The sequence below is a fragment of the Rattus norvegicus genome, chromosome 14 (assembly GCF_021556685.1).
Source record: "Rattus norvegicus strain SHRSP/BbbUtx chromosome 14, alternate assembly SHRSP_T2T, whole genome shotgun sequence".
Classification (NCBI taxonomy): Eukaryota; Metazoa; Chordata; class Mammalia; order Rodentia; family Muridae; genus Rattus; species Rattus norvegicus.
This window is the reverse complement of record NC_141547.1, coordinates 3,225,757-3,242,678: the sequence shown is the minus strand read 5'-3', so window position 1 is coordinate 3,242,678 and position 16,922 is coordinate 3,225,757. Positions and strand designations below refer to the sequence as shown.

Here is a 16,922-nt window from a genome sequence, read left to right as displayed (position 1 = left end):
TGATAGATCAAAGGATGGAAACCACTCCTGGTGGTTTGAATGAGAATCCCCACGTACGCCCAAATATCTGAATGCTTAAGGAGTGGCATTAGGAGGTGTGGTCTTGTTGACATAGGTACGGCCTTGTTGGAAGAAGTTGTGTTACTGAGGGGGGAGGGGGGCTTTGAGATTTCAGAACTTGAAGCCAGGCCCAGAGATTCTCTCTACCTGCCAGTGCAGATATGAAACTCTAGGCGTCTTCTCCAGCACCATGTTGGTCTACGCATTGCCGTGATTCCCACAATAACAATAAAGAACTAAACCTCTGAACCTGTAAACCAGCTCCTGGGAACCTGGAGGACACTGCACAGCCGGCAAAAAGTTTAACAGGTTGGACAGTGTTCTTTCCAAGTGACTTGGTTGTTCTAAACTTCTTCCAGATAGCTGGTCTGATCTCAGTGTCTTCTTTGCAGCTTGGCTTGTCTGAGAAGGACTCTTTATTGCTCACCATGGAAGGGAGGGGCCTAGTGAACCTGATCAGTTTTAGGAACTTCCTGGAGGTGTCTCCAGTTGTTGATCATCTTGATTAAAGATGCTCAGTCTGTAAAGTACTATGACACAATCATGAGGACATGTTCAATACCAGGACCCAGGTAAAGAGCAGACACAGGCATGTGTATTCCCATCTCTGTGAAGGCGGAGAATGGGGACACTTTGAGGCTCTCTAACTAGTCAGAATGGTGAAATCAGTACAACTCAGTGAGAGACTGTGTCTCAAAAAGACAAGATGGAGAGAGGCTGAGGAGACAGCCAATGTTGACCTCTGGCTTTTACATGTACCATCATATAAACGTGTACATCCATACAAACATGTACATGTAAGAAGAAGAGGAGGAAAAATGATTCTGGCTCCAGAACTCATCTTTGTGTTTCCAGGGTATGGATAGCTGTCTTGTCTTTGTTGAATGGAGGTTTGGATCTATACCAAAAACTATACCAATCTTTGAACCAAGACCAGAAAAACCAAGTCAGAAGTGGGGGTGGGGTGGGATGGGGGAGGGCAGAGAGAGGAAGAAGACGATGAGAATCAACAGTGAAAAGAGGAATCACCATAAAACTTATAGACAATAAAAGACCATGAGAAAACACTACAAAAAGTTCACTGAGTATCAATTTGATGAACTAAATGAAGAAATTCTTCAAAAGATACTAAGTATCACTAAGTAGCAAAATTCAATCAAGAGAGATAACTGTCCTCTTAAGCAAATAAACATCTGTTAAATAGAAGAACAACTGAAAGACTTCCAGTAAAACAAACTCCAAAATCAGATGGCAGGCTTGAAAAATTGTTAGTCCGGGAGACTGTCATACATGCGGACACTTTGTTTTTCTTGTGCTCACCCTTCTCTGTCCCTGCAGTTACCCCCTCTTTCCTATCACATCATCTGCAACGTAGTGTCCTCTCTTCATGGCCCACTCTGTTCACTCTGTGCTGTCTGTGTGTTCATGTAATCCAATGAGCCTAAGCAAACTGACTGAAGAAAACCAACTCTCCTTGAGTGGCAACATTCAACCCTCAAGGCTCCTGAACTCTGACTGGCTTGATCTTTTTCAGGTCTTGCATGGGGCAACCACAGCTGCTATCAAGAGCTAATAGAATGAGAAAATCTTATTGCTAATCTACTTAAGAAGCCAATCAGACAAGAAAATTACTGACCAAAATTCCTCATGACCACAGATCTAAAAAGCTCTGCCAAGCTTTCACAAACCAAACTTTGTTATATGTGCACTAATTCGGCCCAACTCAGTAGGGCTTGTCTTAGAAAAGAAAGGTGTTATCCCATGTGAGGAGCAATCAGCACAGCCTACCATATTGCAGAGCAAACAGGAAAAGCTGTGTGACTGTACCACATAATGCAGAAAAAAAAAAACAACATCCATTTGTGATTTTTTTTTCTTTTTTCTTTTTTTCAGAGCTGGGGACCGAACCCAGGGCCTTGCGCTTGCTAGGCGAGCGCTCTACCACTGAGCTAAATCCACAACCCCCATTTGTGGTTTTTTTAATAAAAGGAGGAAACTCCTCAACAACATAAAAATAAAAACTACTTTCCCTGGTGTGAGGAAAAGTTCCCCAGGCACGATGGCACATGTCTGTGCCCTCCTGTGCGGGAGGCTGTGGCAAGAGAGATTGAGAATTTGAGACTAGCCCAAACTTCGTGATGAGTTATTGTCTCAAAAAACTAAATATATATTAAAGAACTAAATGTAGGAATTCGTGTTACCCATATTAAGCTATGGTTTTATTCCTTAGCAACCAAGACACTGGTAACACATGAAAGGCTAGACACATAGACTCTTCAGAAGTAAAGCAACATAAACCTAGTTGATTGGTTCTTGAGGAATGTACAAGGCCAACTTAGCATAGAAAGGACAGCCTTTGCCAGCAGATGGACACACAATGACGGGGTCTCCACAGTCAAAACTCCACTTTCCACCTGCACATCTGTAAACATCGGTCCCCAAATTAGCCAGCAGCCTACATGTAAAAGTCAGAGGAAACCTGGGGAGACTCTTTATGCCTTTGGTAGAACAGTTCATTTTAAAAGCTTATAAGCTGGGCTTTATAATGACCATCATAGAACACTGTTTTGATTTCAGTTTTGATAAAGAGAGTAAGGAGACACATCATAAACTAGGGAACAGCACCAGAATCTAAATCACATACATAGCAAAGCAATTGTCCACAGAATATCTGAAAAACTTGAAAAAAAATCAGCAAAGAAGCAAAGTGAAAACAAAAACAAGAAAAACAATTACCTGATATTACTTTTTTTCTGTGTTACTTGGAAACGTAATTTTTTTTTTAAGTGTAAACAGTACGGAACTAAGAACTGTAACTCTGTTGGTAAAGTCATTGTCTGGTATCACAAAGCCCAGGCATGGATATCCAGTATTTCACGACTGGGCCTGAATCACACACCTAAATGATCTTGGTACTTGGAAGGTGGTAAGACAGGAAAGACAGGAGGAGCAGAAGTTCAAGGTTGTCCTTGGTTACATAGAAGGTTCAAGGCCAGTGTGGGACACACACCACACGTACACTCACACACACATACACAAACACACACACCACACACACACACATACACACACATACACATACACACACACCACACCACACACACACATGCATACACACACATACACAACATGCACACATACACACACATGCACACACATGCACACACACACATGCACACACACACAAACACATACACATACACACACACCACACCACACACACATACACACACATGCACACACACACATGCACACACACATACACACATGCACACACATGCACACACACATGCACACACACATGCACACACACATACACATACACACACACCACACCACATATATACACACACACACAAACACATACACACCACACCACATACACATACAACACATGTACACACATATGCACGCGCGCACACACACATGCACACACACAGGGACCAAGCACTTCATCAATGAAGAGTATATGAATACCAAATGTACACATGTAAACTAGCATTGAACATTTTGGAAACAAATTCCAGCCACAGCGACAGGGAAGCAGTCATCTGCTATCACAGGTCCTAGAGAGACCCAAGCACAAGCCAGGGACGATGGACCTGAGGCCAGCCTCTGCAAGACCTGTCTCCAGATAACATGAAGCAAAACAAAGCCTGGGTAAGAGAAACTAGCTAGACTGCCCAGGGAGTAGTAGCCATTGCAAGAGGCAAGGCTTGACGCCTAAGTTTGAAATCCAGATCTCACGAGGTGACTGGACAGAGCTGTTTCCCAAGACAGAACAAAGACCAGCAAAACCGTAAGGGCTGAAGAGATGGCTGGGCAGTCAATCGTACTTGATTCTCTTACGGAGGTTGGGTGGAGTTCCCAGCACCACATGGCGTCTCACAAGCATCTGTAACTCCAGTTCTGGGGGATCTGGCACCATCTTCTGACCTCTGAAGGCACTGGGTACACAACTGGTCCACAGGCATACTTACAAACAAAGCACTCGTGCACATAAAATAATATATCTAAAATATTACAAGCAAATAAAATATAAAAGAGGAGGCCAGGAACATGTCTCAGTCGCCGTGATTGCATCATGCGAGTAAAGCCCCGGGTTCAGCTCCCAGTGTAGACAAAGAAACAGAAAACCCAAGGACACGCGATGTGGAGCGGCAATCCCAGAGCAGCTGGTATCCGTGCATTGCTGAGGGAAATGCAGCGAGTGGGGCTGGTTCATAGTCAGCACCCTCATGAAAAGCTGGCTACAGTCTGTCGGTGCCTGTAACCTCAGTGCTGGGGAGGTAGGCAGGCAGATCCTGCATGCCCTCTGACCAGCCTTCTGCTCAAACTGCTGAACTCCAGGTTCACTGTGGGACTCGGTCTCAAAACAAAAGGACAATGATATCAGATATAAGACACTGACGTCCAACATGCATAGCTGTGCACACATGTATGCCCATATAAGGGGAGGGGCGGAGGGAGCAAGGGAGGGATAGGGGAGAGGGCAAAGCAAACCAATATGGTATGGCTGCTCTGGAGACTTTGGCTTTCTTCTTTTCTTTTTCCTTTTTGAGACAGGGTCTCTCTGTGTAGCCCTTGCTGTCATGGAACTGGATATGTAGATCAGCCTGACCTACAGAGTAAACAGATCTACCTGCTTCTGCCTCCTGAGTGCTGGGACCAAAGGCACAAGTCACCATACTGTTTCTTATAAAATGAAACCTAGGATGACCATAGTGCCCAGCTTCCTGTGTCTAGATATTCATCTCGGAGAAAAGAAAAACTATGTTCATTGAGAAACCTACACAGAAATGTACAGAGAGTCTTGTTTTTAACCATGGAACTCAGCAGAAGAAAGCTGACCCAAGGCTAATCACGGAACTCAGCAGAAGTTTTACCCAAGGTTACACCTGTTTCCTAGAGAAAACCTACATGCAGTGATTGGCCCAGGAAATCCAAAATCATGGGCTCTCTCCATTGGACCAGTTAAATCAGCTGTCATGGCTGAAGCAACTCTCCAATTTCTAGAACCAGATCCACCTTCAGCTCACCCTGGATTCCTAATTCGACTCTAGACAGCAGCGACATGCATGGTAAGACAATCGTTTTCTTTATTCTGACGAGCATACACTCACAAGAGTTGATTTCAGCTCATGAGCCTGCAGCCCATTGGGTTCTCCAAAGGTTGATGATCGCTAAAAAGCTGTACAGGAAAAAAAAAAAATGTCAAAAAATAAAAATTCTGCCCACAAGGCCTGAACTTCCAGGACTGAGGCAGAGTAAGGGCCAGATTAATGAAACTTCTGAACTCAGAGAACAGATTAAACATCAGAAGTGCACAGAAACTTTTTGTTTAGTGGAGTTCTTAATGCTTTCCCACAGAGAGTAAGATGTGAAGCCAGGAGTCAAGCCAGAGAGAAAACATTAAAGAGCTAAGAAAGAGACCTGAAGAGCTGGTCAGTGGACCAAAGACTGAAACATGTTGGCAGGATTTTTTGGGGGGGACTATGACTTAAACTATGGAAGCCTGAGGGAAAGAAAGTCTGGGATAAAGGCTAAGACCGAAGGAAAGACCTGGGCTAGCAAAGAGAACGGCTCTGCAGAGGCAGCCAGAGGCTGTTTCAACGGCTGCCATCTGCTTCCTGGGTTCCTAAGCTTAATGTTCAAAACAAGGCGATGTCACCAGATGAGGTCTGGCTTAAACAAAAACAAGACAAAACAAAACAAAACATTTGCATCTACTAAAACCAGTTAAACGACCGCAATCCAAAGCATACCCTGCCTAGATCTATGTGTACCACTGGAAAGACAAAATAAAACGAAAGCTCATCCTTGCTTTCCGTGCGTTTATATAAATATAAATATATATATTAAATGAATAAATATAATTTTAAAAAACATGATTTTTAAATGATAGGTTGATGCTTATCATCTTGTCAACTAGTGGCAAATTCTGGGTACGTGAGGAAAATAGGAGAAAACAAAGATGAAACGGGATGATTCCCGGCAGAAAATGAACAGTGGGCAAGTATTGCCTAGAAGAGGTTACGTTTTATACATCAAATGTAAAAGTAGACGGCATTGTGATTCTGAGGGGAAGAATATGAAGATGTTACAGACAGACCTGTGGTCTCTCTGTAGAGTTCTAAGGAAGGCCTGAGAAGACCGCTTCGGATGAGATTTTACTGAAATGTTTGCTGCGTTGCAACCCCTCAAATATTGCAGCTAGAGAGCTGGGCACGGGGTTGGAGAGATGTCTGGACAAGACCACCAACCGCTCTTGCAGAGGACCCGAGTTCCGGAGGATCAGATACCCACGTGGTGCACAGGCACAAGGGCAGGCAAAACACCTGTGCACAAAAACTGAAATGGTGGCACAAACGTTTAATCCCAGCACTGCCGAGGCAGAGATGCGATGAGCCCTGGGGCCTGATGGCCAGTCAGCCGTGCCTAATCCCTACGCTTTGGGCCAATGAAAGATCCTGTCTCATACCTAATCCCTACGCTTTGGGACAATGAGAGATCCTGTCTCAGAAAACAAGATGATGGTCAATTGTAGTAACATCGGCCTTTAACCTCAGCACTCCGAAGGCTGAGACAGGCAGATTTGAGTTTGAGACTCCGCTACGTGCTCTACACAGGGAGCTAGACCAACTAGAGCTACATGGAAAAACCCTGTCTCGCACACAACACAAAAAACAAAACAGAAGAAGGTGATGGGACTGATGAGATGGCTCAGTGGCTAAGAGCGCTAGCTAGCACTTGCTGCTTTTTCACTCAACACAGGTTCGAGTCCCAGCAAGAACAGTGAGAAGCTTACAATCGTTTCTTTTTTCCTTCCTTCCTTCCTTTCTTTTTTCTTCCTTCCTTCCTTCCTTCTTCCTTCCTTCCTTCCCTATTGGATATTTTCTTTATTTACATTTCAAATGTTATCCCCTTTCCCATTTTCCACCCCAAAAACTCCCATCCCATCCCCCCACCCCCTGCTTCTTTGTGTTTGCTCCCACTCCCTCCAGCCTCTCTGCCCTGGCATTCTCCTACACTGGAGCATTAAGCTTTCATAGGACCAAGGGCCTCCCCTCCCATTGATGCCAAATAAGGCCATCCTCTGCTACATATGAAGCTGGAGCCATGGGTCCCTCCATGTGTCCTCTTTGGTTGGTGGTTTAGTCCCTGGGAGCTCTGCATCATTTCAAACTCTGGTTCCAAGGCATGTAATGCCCGTCTGGCTTCTGTGGCCATTGCATTGTACATGGAGCATGTACACACAGGTGCACACACACACACACACACACACACACACACACATGTATATGTGCACACACACACATGCATACATAAAGAAAAATAAATAATTTTTTAAAAATTTGTGGCTCCTGAGAAACAACACTTGCGGTTGGCCTCTTCCCTTCACAGGTCACCTACACAAACACCACACACACCTGCACACACACAAACACACACACACACACACACAGTTAAAATGGGAGCTCAGAGGTTTTTGTGGAGTAAATAAACAAGCAAATTAACTGACAGTGGGTGTGACTGCAGCTTGAGGTAGGATGGAGGAGAGTGGGCAGTCTAGGAACAGCTCAAACAGCTCATGGGAGCTGTTCCGGCTCAGGGTCTTCCAAAAGTCTGGGTACTGGTGGCTAATGTCAGCCCGTGGCTTCCTAGAACTGGATGCTTCCAAACTGGTCCTGCTCTCTCACACCAGGAGCAGAATTTTTGGGGGTTAGCAAGCCTCAATTCCCTACCACAAAGATCTCTCCCTAAGGTCATGTGTTCCTCACGACGTGCAAGCTGGCTTCACCTAGAGCAGAGCACTATAAAAAAAAAAAAAAAAGTGAGGCTGTTTCTGTCTCACTGTGATGAGATCGGCAGTTCTCAACATATTTTGTGCATATCAGATATTTACCTCATAATTCATAACAGTAACAAAATTAGTTATGAAGTGGCAATAAAATAATTGTATGGTTGGTGGTCATCAGAGCACGAGGAACTGCATTAAAGGGTCCCAGCATTAGGAAGGTTGGGATGCAGGGGTTTAGATAGGAATGCCCAGGAATGCTCTCCTGCCCAGGAGAGGGCAGCGAAGGGGAGCATCCATCAAGATGCTGCCTGGAGGTATAAACAGCCCCTTTCAGAGGTTCTGGTGGAGTGGGAGAGCCAAGGGGCGTATGGCAGAGTACAATGATTCGCACCTTTCTAACGTTTAGCTGAATGGCTAAGTTCACCCTGACCGTGAGAGTGGGAGGAATGTGAACTGCTCAGACTGTGTATTAAATGAATAAGTGAAAGCAGAGGGCACCAAGTGGGCTGCTTTGCCAGCAGATGTGTTAGGAATAAGTACAATAATAAATACCGAACACGGACAGTCACACTGACAGAACGGGAGGGAGTTTTGAGCAAGACTTTTGAGATACAGTATTTGGGATTCAGTGACTCACTTCTGGTAAGAGATGAATGTGGTAAGTACCGACAGGTCTCTAGTTGGGGAAATTTTGTAGATCACAGAGGTGACTGGGACCTTCTCTATTTTATGAACTGAATGACCAGAGTTTCCGGAAGCATCCAGCCCCAGGCAATCTGTCCATTTGAGCACTACATGAGAAGCTCTTTTTCCTTTTTTAAGGGGATGTAGGAGATGAACTGTGCCTGCTGTGCAAATGAATTCCAACCTGAAAGGTTGGATTTAAGGTAACTCTGGGAGATGCAAGAGAAATTAGTTGGCAGTGCATCTTTGAGCCCTACAGAGAGGCAGGGGCTGGATGTGGAGAGCTGAGGTGACCATAGGACAGCGGGCTTGGTGAGAGTGGTGAGTGCCTCCAAGGGAGCCCATTCAAACTCCAAAGTAAGTGCTGAGAATCAAACTGGGGTAAAACAAAACAAAAAGTCAAAGGGGGGGTTGTTCACACAGAGGAGAAGGGACTCCGTCAAGAGAGGAGTATTCATACAAAGGAAATGGAAATCTGTCAAAAGAGGCAAAGTGAACATTGGGAAAAGTGGAAAGAGTAAATAATGGTTTTCCCAGAAGTCAAAGAAAGGACATTTTCAGAAGACCAGAGGAAGGTTGAAAATGTCAAATGCCTCAGAGAGGAGTCCACAGGACCCAGAAATTGGGTCTATTTCCCATGGAGATAGCAAACGGGTAGTTTTAGAAGTAAATGCTCAGTCTGTAAAGAAAGCTGGGGGCCCAATCCCAGTTAGCACCTACCCATCTGACCCTCTGAGAGCCAAGGCAGGACACTGAATTGTCACGTCCAATCTAGTCTTGATTCCCAGGCACCAGAAACTCTTCAACCTTCCCTCACAGCTTCCTTTTTAACAACTAGCTTTGTTTTCAAGAAAAGTAAGTATGTGTCAAATATCTTACATATTCACCCCCATCTAATCTACATTGTAGCCTAATGAGCAGCCTTAACAAAGAAGCCATTTATCCTTCTTCAATGTCTTGCATTAAAAAAAAAAAAGTAAGACAAAATCAGTTTTCGTCAACACATTCTATTCCTTGTATTCTCCAGGCTTTTCAGATTGTCGGTGTCTTCTGATCATGAGTCTCTACCGCCTGTTTTCCTCCCCAGTGGTCAAATGAGGGTGCCCTAAATTATGTATTCTTTTCTGGGGTACAACAACCCCAGCGACTCCACACAAGCTTCCCGGTTAAGGAAATGGACACTCCATTCTTTCTAAAAGAAGATTTATTTAAAACTTGCGACGACTGCAGCTCTGGAATGTTGACCTGACAGCCTCTGCAATACAAGGGTCTGACAGTTGCCTTGTGCCATAACTTTTGTCTGTTTGCCAAGTGACAGGCTCTGGATGCAGAAAGCAAGTGCCACATCCTTCTCTTCAGCTACAGCATGTAACAGATGTGGACACCGTAGGCACCTGTTACTATTTGATGACCGATCCCTAGTACACGTGGAAGCAAGACGATGAGCAGAGCGTGTACCCTCTCCGTAATGGTCCCCATTGTGTCCCTGGCTGGAACACCACTATTAGCTATGTTACTCTGAGTCCCTCTCTCCGCATCATCTCATGACCCACAGGATCAGTTTATACACCGTAGGAGTGGATAGACACAAAAAACAAAAGAACAGGATGGTGTCTTTAAAACACCAAAAGAACAATGCCCAAAACTGAGCTGACATCACCACAAAAGCCTTATTATAAAAATGAGTTGAAACTATTGTCGCAGTTGCACAAGCTTGTCCCTATCATATTGATAGAATTAGGCATACCATATCCCAAGTCACCCAAAGCTCAAACTCTCAGACACAGTACACAAATAAGCCACTAATGAAACAATCAGCACCTCTCTCTCTCTCTCTCTCTCTCTCTCTCTCTCTCTCTCTCTCTCTCTCTCTCTGCCTTACTCATATGGAAAACAAAATTCAGAGTTATCAATTCTCCTGCAAGACATGCAGGTCTAGGCTTGTATAACTATGATTTCTGCTAACTGGCCGCCGCCTGGTACTTTCACACCTTTCTTTGTACTAAATGGTTAGAACCGATCGCTCTACCAGAAGCTGTCAGTGAGGCATCCTCATTTAAAACTCACAATAAGACGAGTAGCGATGCAATTGAAATTTAAAACATTATTTTGCATTTTGGCAAACTATCGCATACCGTCCATCTGCCCTTCGTACGACTCCACACATCTAAACACCTGTTAGGATCACCGAAAACAAATTAAGCTGCTTGACATACGTGACCAGTACATTTCTGATTCGGGTGACTCTTTGGATAATGAGCTGTATTGTTGGTAAGTGTTTTAGATTGCTCATCTAACTTGGCGAAAGCTGTTTGCTGAAGAAAACTTCGGGGCGGGGGAGAAAAACACACAGCTTCACTAATAAATAGTTCTCAGAAATACCAGCTCCCAATTTGCTGCTTGTACACAATGGGCCAGTTGGAACTTGCATGGTGATCCAATTTGCCACAGCTCCTGTTTGTAGTCTTTGTGGCACTGCTGTGTGAACACAGTGGGGGCCTCTCCAGCGTATCCCCTGAGTCAATCAGTGGGCTTTTGTTTCCTGCTGGTCAAAAATATCAGGTGGCTCCAAGAGTCTAATTATCAATGAAAAATTAAATTCAATACAGAAATGTAGCCACAAGCACCCTCCCTCGCCCTACCTGTGCCCTCACCACCCCACGCATGTGCTGGAGTATCAAGTTATTCCTCATGATTTCAAAGACACGGCAAGAAGAAAAGGCTTAGACCTGAGGACGCAAACAGAAGAATCAATTTTTCCTTACATGCCATTCTCTTTCTTAGTGGAGGAACACTGTAATTACCGTGTGTTCTGGAAATTGTGGACAGTGGGAGCTTCCTGTAAGAATTATGAGGCCAACATTGCTTCAGACAAAATCCTGGCCATGGTGTCCATATTAATTCAATAGACAAAGAAATAAAAGAACCTACCTGCTACTGCAAATAATTTCAGTCTGCTCGACAACGTAAACATTCGAGCGGGGAAGCCATTCTTGACCATCCCGGGCCTCTCTTCTGTCTCTGCTGAACTGCATCTGGGCGGTAGAGAACACATGATAAGGCTGGAAACACTGAAAAGCAGCACTTAATACAGGCTTTCGAGTAAATACAGCTTCCGGGCTTCACATTCTAAGTCACAGAATAGAATCTGGTGCTGGGTCAGCACTGGGTCTTGAGCTCTGCAACCGGTTCCTACCCGTGTTCTCTGTCAACCCTTGTCATCTAAAGGATGATGCGTTTCATTAATGAGCAGCCAACTAAATTTATGGTGGCAGCAAAGTCTTGCTGTCTCAAAATGACTTTCAACAACCTTTCGTACAAGATGCCCACCCCTCAAAACACACACAGAGAGAGAGAGAGAGAGAGAGAGAGAAGAGAGAAAAAAATGTTACAGGGAAAAATATTCAGAAAACTTCCCCAGGTGATCCAATCTTTCAGATATGGTTTCATCAAACATTAGAGTAGGTTTCTTTTATTTATTTATTTGTGGGGAAAGCTCCAGTGGCAGAGCAAGCCTGTGGAGATGAGTGAGATTACTGTGAGAGGAGGTTCGCTCCTACTGTGTCATTCCCAGGACCATACCCAGGGTAGCCATCACCCTCACTCACTGACCCGTCTCGCCAGCCTGTACACTAGTTTTAAATTTCATCATAAGTAATACAGTTGATTAACAGAGTGTGACATGTTCTTCCAAATGAGAGGGAAACGATCATGTCATATCAGCCATGGGTTCAATATCTATGCAACTCAATTTTCTCTGTGGGTTTAGAGGTATAAAAAAGTCTCGGGTAGGTTCTGTAGAGATGGCTCAGCACTTAAGAGCACCTGTCGATCTTCCAGAGGACCTGAGGTCAGTTCCCAGCCTAAGTGGTGGCTCACAACCATCTTTCAACTCCAGTTCCAGGAGATCTGACACCTTCTGACTTCTGCCGGCACCAGGCGTGCACACCGTGCACACATACACATGCAGTCAAAGCACTTACGCCCACAAAATGAAATAAATAAAAACCTGGGCTGGGTGTACTGATTCATGCCTTTAATCCCAGCCCTTGAGAGTTAGAGGCTGGCAGGTCCATGAGACTGAGGCCAGCCTGGTCTACATAGTGAGTTCTAGGACATCCAGGCTGTGCAAAGAGACCCTGTCTTTAAGAGCACGAACAAATAAGTAAACAACTAAATAAACACTCTCGAACACTGGTGGAGGACGCCTTAGCCTCGACACCCCTCCCTGTAATTCAGACAGACAATGCCGAGCTTTGCCCTGTTCTTAAGCATCTCGAAGACTCGGTAACCAAACTTTAAAGTTGTCGAAAGGCAGTCGGGAAACTCGACAGATAAATACAACAATTAAAGGGAATAAAAGGTATAACTAATATAAGAACATGTGCATTTTCTTTTCTACGTTTTAAATAAAATCTTCTATCTCTTCAGATACAGGCATCCAAAAAGAACATACGTTTATTTTATTCATGGAATTTTGAAAATAAAGTTTCTAGGAATACATTATTAAAACTGCTCTTTAGAATAGTATTTTTGATAACTCTGTAACTAAAGACAAGGAACTCTTTGTACACAGCGTATTTAGGAGAGACAAGCATTTCAGGTGCCGTTGGCCTCACAGACGTGGGTAAACTTTGCTACTTCTTAGTGTGCCTGGCAGCATTGAAGTCGGAAACGGTGATATAGTGGGTATTCTTCACCAGTGGACCCAAGGTCAACCTCCGACTGGTAAAAATTATATAACTCAAATAGCAATGTACACTTGAAAAATGATAAAAAAAAAATTCAGTTTATTTCAGACCTATAGCAGCCATAGTCAGAAGAATGAGTTTCCTCTGTGTTGATAGATCTCTGTTAAAACTGGCTTAACCCAGCACAGGTGGCTTTTTAGATTTCATGCTTTATGTTAGATGTTGCCAAATAAGAGAAACTACTCTGGGGGTTGGGGATTTAGCTCAGCAGAAGAGCGCTTGCCTAGCGAGTGCAAGACCCTGGGTTCGGTCCCCAGCTCCGAAAAAAAAGAAAAAAGAAAAAAAAAAAAGAGAGAGAGAATCTACTCTGTGGTTAAAGGTACCAGACTACCAGACGGAGTGGGGCTTGGAGTGTATGCCTTTAATTCCAGCACATGCATACATGCAGTCGAAACACTTATAAAATGACACAAGCAAAACCCTGAGCCAGTTAGTGGTGCACGCTTTTAATCTCAGCACCCGGTAGGCAGAGGCAGGCAGATCTCTAAGAGTCTGAGGCCAGCCTGGCTCCCAGAGTGAATTCCAGGACAGCCAGGGCTACACAGTGAGAGCTTGACTCCAAGAAATAACAAAGCAACATACCGTTCACCTGGAGATCTTTGTAACTTTCTATTTTACCTAAAATTAAATATTAGCAGCCAGGCGTGGTGTTACACACCTTTAATCCCTGCACTGAGAGGCAGAGGCAAGCAGGTCTCTGTGACTTCGAGGCCAGCCTGGTCTACAAAGTGAGTAGACCAGGATATATACCCTGTCAAAAACAAACAAACAAACAACAACAAAAACTCACAAAGCTACACACGTGCACACATGAATGCACACAAGGCAGGGCGCATTAAAGTCTTAGCAACAAGTCTTTTTCTCGTGAAATATAAGATAGAGATAAACGCATTATGCATCTCAGGGTTTCAGGTTTTCTAAATGTCCAGAACCTTCTGGAAAGGGAGCTGGACGCTCTACTTAAAACCTCACCGTGCCTTTTATGCTGTAAATTATTAAATGACTTAATGCACAATGCAGTAGAAGGGAAGCAGGCAAATTACAGAATAATTTAACGATGCAAAGAAACAAAGTAACTTGCAGGACATTAAACACTCCATTCCTTCGTGGAGTGCCTGAAGCTAGTGCAAATAAGGCTGTAAAGCATTGCTGGCTGACACGACGCATATGTAAATTTGTCATTCACTGGCAAAGGTTTGTTCCCATCACTGGGAATGTTCACGGCACAACAATCAGTGTCGCACAAACCGTTTCCGTAAAGACCTTGAACGCCGAGCTTATCCACCACGTGGGTATTTGGTCATTATCCACTGTCGGTTTTTGGGTTTAATGAGAGTCCCTCTGTGGAAATGGCTTTAAGACGGAGGATTAGTTTTTTAACATATTATGAATATGTGTGTTTAGCTCTTATAGGCAAGATATCGTTCTTAACATGCCCTACAGCCGCAAAGAAAAAATGCAACGCTAAAACTTGTAATCACGTTCTGTTTGGTTATGGTTCTTTCAGGGTCCCTCCAAAGGCCCACCTTGCCTTATTGCACCAACTGTCTAGGAATAGAGTCTGACCGAGCCGTGCTGAATTCAGCTAGTGACCTGATTCATCCCAGCTTAGCGTGGTACTCTCCCACGGGAGGTGGGAGGGGGGAAACACAGTAATCCCCCAATGCACCCACTGTTGCTATGGAGGAGAAGACGCCCGCTGGGATTTAAAGTCACAAAATATTTGGGTAGTTGAGAAACAGGGTAGGCCCTTTCTCCTCTGCCAACTCCTCAAGGCTCTCCTTGCCAGGACTGCAGGGTTATTCACCGTTGCCGAGAAATGCTGGATAAATCCTGAGCGGCAGCTACGAAGAAAGAAACAAGACACTCTTTAATAGTCCCCCACGGAAGCCCTGAACTTATCCTCTCGGATCGTGTGAGGCAGCTGCAAGCCGGAAGCCAAGAGTGCATTTCAGAACTATCGAACATTACGTCGTCATAGAATATAGAATCAAAATGGTCGTTGGATGCTCCTTCCTGTATTTAAGGCCTTTCCCAGTAAGGTTAACTTTCCCAGGCAGCGGTGCTGTGGCCATCTCTCACTTCCGCCCTAGCCCTCCCCTTGCTGCTGCTGCTGCTGCTGTTGTTGTTGTTGTTGGCTTTAGGGATCCGGTTCGTCGCTCTGATTTTCCTTTTTTTTTTTTTTTTTTTTTTCTTTTCGGAGCTGGGGACCGAACCCAGGGCCTTGCGCTCGCTAGGCAAGCGCTCTACCGCTGAGCTATATCCCCAACCCTCTGATTTTCCTTTCAAAGACAGTGTGTGTTCGGTTTTCCTCCTCTGTTTCAGAAAAGATGGAGTCAGTTTCTAGCCTTGCGTTTGGAAGTCATTGCCGATGACAGGATGCGTGTGCTGAGTAAGAAGCTAAACAGGGGGGTGGGGATTTAGCTCAGTGGTAGAGCGCTTGCCTAGCAAGCGCAAGGCCCTGGGTTCGGTCCCGGCTCCAGAAAAAAAAAGAAAAAAAAGAAAAGAAAAAAAAAAGAAGAAGAAGCTGGACAGGAGGGCGCTAAACCGCCAAATGCAACACGTTCTATGTAAAGTTTGAGCTGGTGACCCGGCCCATCACTCTACACAAAACCAAGCAGCCTTAAATGCATTAGACACTTAAAGTTATGTTTGCAGGTACCAAGGGTGGGTGGAAAAAAAAAACGCTCTCAAGAATAGCGCAGATAGTTCCCCGCAAAATGGCTTGCAAAATAATACTAGCTGTCTGTCCATCGGTCCATCTGTCCATCCGCCAACAATGCTTACTGCCTACAGTCAATGGTCTCACAATGGCATTGGAAGTGAGTGACTCCGCTGGTACTAAAAAGGTACGTTCACAAAAACAAGCCCAGGACTCACTTCATTACCGGAGTTCTCACAGTTTAGAGACAGGACTGATGGCCTGAGAGTGTAGGTGCCAGCAATGCAGTGTCTAGGCTGAAAAAAAGTGTTTGCACATTTCACTGTTTTAAAAGCAGTAAATGTGAGCCCTAGCCATACTTACTGTGAATAGACCCCAGACGTCCTAAGAAAAAAACTGCAATAATTCTAAAATTATCTCAACCTTTGGACAGATCATTGCACCTCTGACCGTTTTTCATTCTGGAAGTTTAAAGATATTCTAATGCCCTTTTCCTCTATGCCTTAATGTAGCGGGGAGCTGAAATGTGGCCTCTTTGCTGTGGGCATGTTGTATCTGCGGAGTGCAGTATTAATCCCATTTGGATCATAAAAAGTACCAGCCACTTGAGCCCCATTCCCCTGTGAGTTATGAACCACGCAGGTTCTCTGGAGAGAGTCGTGTTTCTGAGATTCCTGCTTTGTTGGTCTGCAGTCTTCCCCTCAAATATCTTGATGCCCAAACTACTTAGGAAATTTGAAGTCTCCCCTATAAAATATCTCAACACAGTTTTTCAAAACACTCTCAATGCTTCCTATATCCACAAATTATGGAGTATAGAAAGCTAGATTCATCCGATAGAATCGCATTAGTTTACGCCCTGGGAGAAAAGTCGACTTATTATAGCCAGATCCCTTTGGCGAGTAGCTAAAATATCCAATTACTAGGTTTTTAACCATCAGACAGAATTTGTTAGGGAATAATG

General features: G+C 44.4%; 1 long non-coding RNA gene across 1 annotated transcript in view; it reads right to left on the bottom strand.

Moving 5' to 3' along the window:
- Positions 1 to 15,243, bottom strand: part of LOC148001183 (uncharacterized) — a 56,269-nt gene extending 41,026 nt beyond the window's left edge. The window contains exons 1-2 of the long non-coding RNA XR_015637686.1: positions 15,104 to 15,243; positions 11,477 to 11,580 (exon numbers count right to left, since the gene is read on the bottom strand). This is a non-coding gene — a long non-coding RNA (uncharacterized LOC148001183). The remainder of the gene's footprint in view (positions 1 to 11,476; positions 11,581 to 15,103) is intronic.
- Between the last annotated feature and the right edge of the window lie 1,679 nt (positions 15,244 to 16,922).